Source organism: Nicotiana attenuata, chromosome 7 (genome assembly GCF_001879085.1).
Source record: "Nicotiana attenuata strain UT chromosome 7, NIATTr2, whole genome shotgun sequence".
Classification (NCBI taxonomy): domain Eukaryota; kingdom Viridiplantae; phylum Streptophyta; class Magnoliopsida; order Solanales; family Solanaceae; genus Nicotiana; species Nicotiana attenuata.
The window spans coordinates 71758874-71767318 of NC_031995.1; positions in this window are offsets into that span (position 1 = coordinate 71758874).

Genomic DNA, 8445 nt, shown 5'->3' on the forward strand with positions numbered 1-8445 from the left:
CTAACTTTCTACCCTAATCCTCGACCTCCATACCTTCCTATCAAGGATCATGTCCTCAGTAAGCTGGAGCCTTGCCATTTCATACCTAATCACCTCTTCACAACACTTCCTTGGCCTACCTCGACCTCTTCTCAAACCCGCCATGGCTAGCCTCTCACATCTCCTGACAGGAGCATCAAATCTTCTCCTCTTTACATGCCCAAACTATCTCAGCCTCGACTCCTGTTTCTTGTCCTCCACGGAGGTCGCTCCCACTTTGTCCCGAGTAGCTTCATTCCTAATCTTATCTCTCCTAGTATACCCACTCATCCATCTCAATATCCTTATTTTTGCAACTTTCATCTTCTGCACATGTGAGTTCTTAATTGGCCAATACTCCGCCCCATATAGCATAGTTAGTCGGACCACCACTTGTAAAATTTACCTTCAAGTCTTGGCGGTACATTCCCGTCATATAAGACGCCGAACGTAAGACTTCATTTCATTCATCTCGCTCAAATACAATGTGCGACATTCTCGTCAAGCACCCCATTATCCTGGATAATAGACCCGTGATACTTGAAATTACCTTTCTTGGGGATAACTTGAGTATCAAGGTCCACATCCACGTATGACTCATGAGCCCCCTTCACTGAATTTGCACTCTAAGTATTCTATTTTCAAGGAGAATGAGCTTTACTCTGAGTTTTCAAAATGTGAATTCTGGCTGTAGTCAGTGGCATTCTTAGGCCACGTGGTATCTAGTGAAGGCATAAAAGTAGACCCTCAGAAGATAGAAGCAGTCAAAGGATTGGCCAAGGCCGACAACGCCAACCAAAATCATGAGTGTCTTGGGGTTATCTGGCTATTATTGAAGGTTTGTAGAGGGATTTTCTTCACTTGAAGCTCCATTAACTAAGTTGACTCAGAAAGCAATTAAGTTCCAGTGGTTAGACACTTGTGAGCTAAGTTTTCAAGAGCGAAAAAAGAGGTTGACCACTGCACCTGTGTTAACTTTGCCGACAGAATCGGGTGGGTTCACAGTGTATCGTGATGCCTCCAGAGTTGGTCTTGGTTTTGTTCTTATGCACTATGGAAAAGTTATTGCTTATGCTTCTAAGCAGTTAAATAATCATGAGAAGAATTACCCCACGCACGACTTGAAGCTTGCATCAATGGTGTTTGCATTAAAAATATAGCGACACTACCTATATTGCGAGCATTGTGAAGTGTTTACAGATTAGAAACACCTCCAGTACATTTTCAAGCAGAAAGAGTTAAATTTGAGATAGAGAAGGTGGCTCAAGTTATTGAAGCATTATGACTTCAATATCCTTTATCATCCGGGTAAAGCTAATATGGTAGGAGATGCACTTAGTAGCAAGTTAGTGGGTGTGTTGTCCCATCTTGAAGTACAAAGGTGACCTTTGGGTCGAGAAATTCAAAAACTGACAAATTATGGGATTAGGTTGGATGAGATCGAAGAAAGAGGTATATCTACTTATGCCTTAGCGCAATCCTCTCTTGTTGCGCATGTTAAGGCTAAGCAAGACAAAGATCCGTACTTAGTGAAAGTAAAAGGAGTCAATAACAAAGAAATCACTGCTTTCACTCTAGGAAGTGATGGAGTTTTGAAGTTGAATGATCGGTTATGTGTTTCAAATATAGATAGTCTTAGAAAGGCCATAATGGAAGAAGCTCATAGCTCTAAATACTCTATCCATCCAAGTACTACCAAAATATATCTAGACTTGAAAGAGTTGTACTGGTAGAAAGACATGAAGAAGCAAGTAGCAGATCATATGGCCAAATATTTAAATTGCCAACAAGTCAAAGCCGAGCATCAGAGGCCAGGTGGCCTAGCTCAATATATAGAGATGCCATAGTCGATATAGTAGATGATTAATATGGATTTTATAGTAGGTCTGCCTCGCACATACCGTAAGCATGATTCAATTTGGGTTATCGTAGACTGAATCACAAAGTCCGCCCATTTCCTACCAATAAAGGTGACAGATTTCGGAGAGTAGTATGCATAGTTGTACATCAAAGAAATAGTCTGATTGCATGGTACTCTAGTTTCAATCATATCTGAAAGAGGCCCTCAGTTCACGACGCATTTTTGGCAAGCATTAAGATTAGGTACCAAGGTCACTTGAGCACCACTTTCCATCCACAAACCGATGGTCAGGCAGAAAGGACCATTCAGACTCTTGAATATATGTTGCAAGCATGTGTTATAGATTTCGGAGGTCACTTGCCACTTATAGAATTTGCTTACAATAACAGCTATCAGGCTAGTATTGGTATGGCTCCTTATGAAGCGTTGTATAGGCAAAGATGTAGGTCACCAGTGGGTTGGTTTGAACCATAATAGGTGATGTTGATCGGTCAAGAGTTTGTTTGTGAGGCCTTAGAGAAAGCAAAGAAAGACTGAAAGCGGCTCAGAGTCGTTAGAAGTCCTATTTTGACAAGAGGCATCGTGACTTAGAGTTCATGGTTAGTGACAAGGTGTTTCTGAAAGTTTCACTAATGAAATGAATTATGAGGTTTGGTAAGAAAGGAAAACTTAGTCCTAGATTTATCGTACCTTATGAGATTATAGAAAAGAAGGAAAAAGTGGCTTATGAACTAGAGTTGCCGTTGAGTTGTCCTCTGTTCATCCTGTATTTTATGTGTCTATACTTAGAAAGTACATTCATGATGAGTCGCATATAATACTTGCCGACACCATAGAAATTAAAGAAGGTTTGACTTATAAGGAGATACCTATAGAAATTCTCGATATGCAAGTAAGAAAGTTGAGAACGATAGATATAGCATCGGCAAAGGTTTTGTGGCATAATCATGATTCAAAAGAGACTATGTGGGAGGTCGAGGAAGATATTTCCTTATTTATTTGAGGAGCAAGGTATGTGAACCTAATTTTGGATTGACATTTATATTTTATTTATTAAATACGAGTTAGCGTGTGTTTATACCCCTGCTAGAGTATACTTAGTTAAAGCAAAACTGATTTTTGGAAGAGTATATTTTCTTTGTTTAAATATCTAGTTACCTGCCAAAGTAATTTAACTCATTAAAAGTGATTAAAACCTTTCTAAAAGCGTAGTAATTTAGATTGTGATTGCTTATTGTGGTACCTCCTTGTCGGAGTGTAAGTAATTAGTTTATAAGATTTGTATAGTGCCTATGAAGGGGTTATGGTGTATTTCGTTATTGTTGGTGTAGTTGTGTTATTTGTGACATAGATTTTTTTTTTGGGTAGTCCAATTTATGGAAGACTCAACCGAAATTTCTGAAAATTTAGGAAGTTTGCCAAAATTTTGAGTCATTTGGGAGAGAACAAGTAGTGCTAAGAAAGCTAAAGAAGTTCAAGGACATGAGAAATGATTGTTGGCTTAAAAATAAGGTCGTAGCAACATTCGAGCACGAATATATTTAAGAAGGGAAGATTGTAACATTCCTCAAATCTATAAAAGTTTCAAGATACGCTATAATATAGAATTTAATTTTTATTTTTTATTCTTGTCTTGAGTGCATAAAAAAATTATACTTTTATTACGAATTTAAACAATTATGATTCACTTTTGAGTTACTTCTCTATTCATAAATAATTGGATATTGATATGAAAATATTAATAAAGCTAATATTATTAGTTATTAGAAGTGAATATCATTAAATATAAGTAAAGTATAAAAAAGACACTTAAGGATTAGACTAAAGCCAATAGAGTGGGCTACTATAAGGAAAAAGGCTTAACGCCTTATACGAAACAGAACAACAATGAAGCATACTTTTAAGGAGCAAGAAACAGAGGCTCCCAGCGAAATACTCAAACAGGCAACGAAAAGTTCTAGGATTCTTTACAAATCACTAGTTCTTGAGCTCAGGCGTAACGACCCGACCGGTCGCTTTGAGTTCTAGCGCGTCGTTCAGCGGTTTGAAGCCCTGAGTAGCTTCACTTCAGGTATTATGACTTGTACACGTGGTCGGAAATGAATTCCGGGAAGTTCGGAGTTGATTTGGAGAGAGAATACTCATTTCGGAAGCTCTAAGTTGAAAGAATTAACTAAGATTGGATTCTTGAGTAAACAACCTCAGAATCGGGATTCGAAGGTTCCAGCAGGTTCGTATGATGATTTCGGACTAGGGCGTATGTCCGGATCGGATTTTGGAAGACCCGGGAACGTTTCGGCACCTATTGTGGAAGTTAGAATTTTTGGAAGAATTTTATAAGTTTGGGTTGAAGTGAATTTCAGTGTTATCAATGTCTGTTTGGGATTCCGAGTCTAGGAATAGCTCCGTATGGTGATTCTGGTGTTGGAAGTGCAATCGGAAGTGAATTCGGAGGTCCGTGGGTCATTTTGGAGTCATTTGGCTAAAGATAGAAAATTTGAAGTTTTTAAGAAGTCCGATCGGAAGTGAAAATTTTGATATCGAGGTCGGATTTTGATTCCGGAAGTTGTGATAGGTCCGTAATGTTGAATGTGACTTGTGTGCAAAATTTGAGGTCAATCGGACGTGATTTGATAGGTTTCGGCATCGAATGTAGAAGTTTGGAATTTTTAAGTTCATTAAGCTTGAATCGAGTTGCAATTCGTGATTTCGATGTTATTTGATGTGATTTCAAGACTCAACTAAGTTTGAATGAGGTATTAGGACTGATTGGTAGGTTTGGTTGAGGTCCCGGGGGCCTCGGGTGTGTTTCGGATGCTCAACGGGCATTTTTAGCCTCGTGGGTAATTACTGATTTTCTGGTGTTAGGGCAGCAGATTTTTACTCTATGCGATCGCATGGAGAGGAGTGCGATTGCATAGTGCAAAATTTGGAGGCTGCTGTTTTGGCTTATGCGAACGCATGGAGAGAAGTGTGATCGCATAGTGCATTTTAGGGGCTGCTGGATTTTTGGCTTATGCGATCGCGGGGAAGAGTGTGCGATCACATAGTGCATTTTGGGGGCCGTTGGGATTCGGCTTATGCGATCGCGGTCGGAGGAATGCGATCGCATAGTAGGGTTGCCTGGGCAGTGAAGTGTTTTAAAACGGGTTTTGGCTCATTTTTATCTCAAATCTTTCATGGGGGTCAATTTTTGGAGAGCTTCAAGTGGGGAGTTTCGTCATCTATGTCAAGGTAAGTTGTTTCTACTCATTACAAGCTAAGTACAAGGTTTGTATGTGGATTTGGTCAAGGAAATTAGTAGAAATTTGGGATTTTTGAAGAAAGACCTAGAATGTGTATCTTGGATTTTAGCCACAAATTTGGGCATGAAATTGAAAGAGAATTATATATTTGAATTCGTAAAGTTATGGGTAACCTTTATCTTCGAAAAATTTCGGAATCCGTGCACGTGGGCCCGAGGGTAATTTTGTCAACTTTCCGAGCGGAGTTAGGAATTTATATAAATTATAAATTTAATTGTTATAAGTATTAGAGTATATTTTCATTGGTTTGCCTGTTTTATTTGGGATAGTTTTGGGGCGTTGTGCATCAATTTGAGTCGTCGGAAAGGCTTGGAGGCGGGTTATGAATCTTCGGAGCGAGGTGAGTCTCCTTTCTAACCTTGTAAGAGGGAATTGTCCCCATAGGCAAATTAATTGAATATGTGCTGCTAATTATGGGGGAATACCTACGGACGAGGTGATGAGAGTCCGTGCGTAGCTACTATTATGCTTATGTTCGGGTGGTCTAGGACCAAAAAGCATGCTTACTTGTAATAAATGCAACCTTATTGATAGTTTAAAATGCTTAAATCATATTGAAGTGGCAAATGATTTTCTAAAAGAGTAAAAACTTCATTTTCATGATTTCTAAAAAAGGAAAATTTACACCTCCTTGAACAATTGTCTCCTCGATGAATGTCTTGAATGACTGTGATGTTCTAAACGTCAATACCACACAAGAGGGGGGGGGTAATTTGTGTGGTACCCAATTTTCGCTTTAGAAGAACCTGGTTCTTCTAGGTATACTAACTACTGCTGTTTGCGGAATAATAAATACAAAAATAAAGAACATAGAGATTTTTACGTGGAAAACACCTGGCTCAGAAGGTGAAAAAACCACGACCTACTACTCAGTAGGATTTTCCCAAACTTCCACTAAAATCACTGAGCCAAAACAGCATTTACAAAACTCTTGTAAACCTAAGGATTAAACTTTAATCCCAGTGTGGCACAAAGCCTCAACTGTTGCGACACCTTCAAGTTAGCCTATAACTTGAATACTCAAAATACCTATTACAATTGCTTCTACAAAAGCTGGAAAGGTACAACTTTAAACCACCTACTACAATTGAACTAGAATAAGAATAAACACAATGGAATTGGTTCTTCTATCTTTTCCAAATAGCTTCAGGAATGCACACTTGAATCTCACATAAATTGCTTGCAAAATTGCCTCGCTCTTTTGCTCTCAATTTAGTTTCACTTCTGCATTTGTGCAATCCCTGTAAAAGAGAACAATCACTGTTATTTAATGAGTTAGTAATCAGAGTTTGATTGAGACTCAATTGCTGATCTTCCATCGAAGTTGAGTCCTTGAACAATACAAACTCCAACCCTATCCTTTATCCGGATTGTGTCCTCTTCCCATGAGGAAACTTTCTTTCCTCATCCAATATGCAACATTTTCGATCAGTTCAGGAGATATTGCTGCTTTATCCTTGAGACTTATCTCCTTCACGTGTATCTCACATGTATAGGTTGATAAACACTGTGTCTCACATGATGGACCTGGTCCATGACTGAGTTCATTTGTCATTCTTCAAAACATCACCTGAACTTGGGCCAACAAATTCTCCCTTTTTGATGATGACAAACTCTGTGCTTTTACTGATCAGAGAACCTGTGGAACTCAGCTTAATCATCAACACTTTAACTTAGAAATTTTAACTTATCATCAAGGACCAGGTTTAATCAGGTTATAAATATCACATTATTCAGAATAATAAGTAAAGCACAATATCTCTTCCCCCTTTTGGCATCATCGAAAAGTTGCAAATATTGTGAATCCCGGATTTAAATAATTACTCATAGCCATTGGGGCAACTGCAAGTGAAAACATGGTTCAATTAATCAACAACCAACAAACAAAATTAACTATTAAGATCAGAATCTTCATAAAACAAGAGAAAAAGCAAATTGTCATTGATTAGGATATGTTTCCACAAACAGACCACAAAGAGAAAGAAAAACTTCCAAACATGAGCAACAAAAACAGAAAAAGTCCCGAATCTAGGTCACTGGGGTTCTAGATAGGTTCAAAAACAAGAACTGGAAGACCTAAGGCTTGGAGGAACTAGAGGGCTGGGTTTGGAGAATGTTGAGCATATTCTTAAGCATTCCTTCACTTTTCTCCTTTTCTTTTGCTAGCTCAGCTCGAAGGCCATCTCTTTCAGCTTCCAAATCAGCAATACGAGCCTGAAGCCTAGCTATTTCAGCATCCTTAGTTCCACACTCTTGAACCAAAGCCCTAACCTTGCTATTCACTGGTGTCTTCAGAGATGAACCAGGTTCAGCTGGGATGGCATTGACAGGATAGTCATAAGCCAATAAGGTCCTAACACCAAAATGCTCTTTGCTTGATGCCATCTCCCATTTCTTCAAAGGCACCCTTAGCCTGTCAAGCACAGTTGTGAGTATGAACCCATATGGAGTTGCATGTGCCTTGGATACATTAATGACCCTATCCAGTAGTTTGACAATAAAAGCAGGCCAATTTATCTGCTTTCCTCTCAAGGCACTCCATAAGAACCAGGTCCATGTAGTTGGCAGTATGCCTCCTCTCCTGTCTGGGCAGCAGGCACTTGTTCACAAATTCAAATAAGACCTTGTGCTCAGGTCTCATCTCACTCTTCTGAACAAATCTGGCTTCAGGTACATCTTCAGCATTTGTAGTATCACAAAAATTTCTAGTAATTTGAAGAGCAGTGGGGAGAGATTCCAGACATGGCCACCTCTGCCTTGTATAGTCATTATACCCTTCACTTGATATGTCCAGAATCTCACTCAGTTTGATTGCATCAAACTCTACTTTTACACCCTTCATCATGCCGGAGACTACCCCATTTTTCACAGTGGCATTGGCCATGAACTCAATCACCTCCTTCCTGGCGAGCCTCCCATCCATTTCAAGGACCATGTCCTTCCACCCTTGTGCAGCTAGGGTATCCACCAATCTTCTCATTCCTGGCTCATCCAGGTCTTTCAACAACCTGCCTTTTAAAAAATTTCTCCTGCCAAAGATGGCAAACCTGTCCTGTTCTTTCTCAGACTCCTCCTCTTCTTCTTCTCCACTCCATTCTTCTTCTTCTTCAGTAATTTTTACCTGTTTCCCTCTCACTGCAGATCTGGTTCTTTTGTCTAAGGAGGGTTCAGCAGATACAGGTGCAGAGGAAGACTTCTTGGAAGAAGTCTTGGATCCTTTTGGTTTGGGAGTAGGAACTTCTTCAGTTGTTCCTCTTTCTT